This window comes from Pteropus alecto, unplaced genomic scaffold (assembly GCF_000325575.1).
Source record: "Pteropus alecto unplaced genomic scaffold, ASM32557v1 scaffold67, whole genome shotgun sequence".
Lineage (NCBI taxonomy): Eukaryota > Metazoa > Chordata > Mammalia > Chiroptera > Pteropodidae > Pteropus > Pteropus alecto.
The window spans coordinates 5,048,043-5,048,878 of NW_006441061.1; positions in this window are offsets into that span (position 1 = coordinate 5,048,043).

The following is an 836-nucleotide window of genomic DNA, read 5'->3' on the forward strand; positions in this document are numbered from 1 at the left end:
GGAGAAAGGAAGGAGGAAGGAAGGAAGGAAGGAAGGAAGGGAGGAAAGAAAAAGAGGAAAAAAAGGAAACCAATTTGCATTTGAAAACAGTTTTGTGAACTACTCCATGTTTGAGAATGGCTCATAATATTTTATTTATTTTTTATATCTGTTCCCATTTTACTTCTAATAAAAGAGACAAGTCCTTGTTTAAAAGCTGTCTGAAAATGTAATGACACTTTGCACTGGACTAGTGTTAACATAAAAACAGCTCAAAATGCTTAGGATAAAATGAAACCACGAATTTTATGTCCTTCATCCGCCCGTTGCACGGCCCGGCCCCTGCGGTGAAGGTGACTCCAACCCAGGCGCCCCGACGCCTACCTAGAACCACTTTTCTGGAGTTTAGGCATCTTCCTTTAGGCCACGCATTTGAGCCTCCCCGACCTGGACCCTCCCGCTGGGGCCCTGATGTCTTCATGATTCTGGAAAGTCCATTATGAAGAGGTGTGCTGTCCTAGCCTTGGCCTCCCACCCGCCTCCATGCCGGCTTGGAAGTCTCTCCCTCCTGGCTCCTGCCAGAGGCAAGAGTTGTCCAGGGGAGGGAATTCAGTTTAGAATCACATTCAAAGACATTCCGATGTGTCTTATAAAAAACATTAAAAACGGGCAGAGTAAGCCTCCACCAAGAGCAAAACAGAGCTCGCGAGAAAACCCCATCCAAAGCATGCCCAGGTCCCGCTGGGGACGCAGTGGGGTTGAATATACAGCAGGGGCTGGATAATTGCTCACTGTTGTTAGTTTACGAGGCTGTTGTGCAGACCAAAGACCAAACTATTAAAATCCCCACTGGGAGC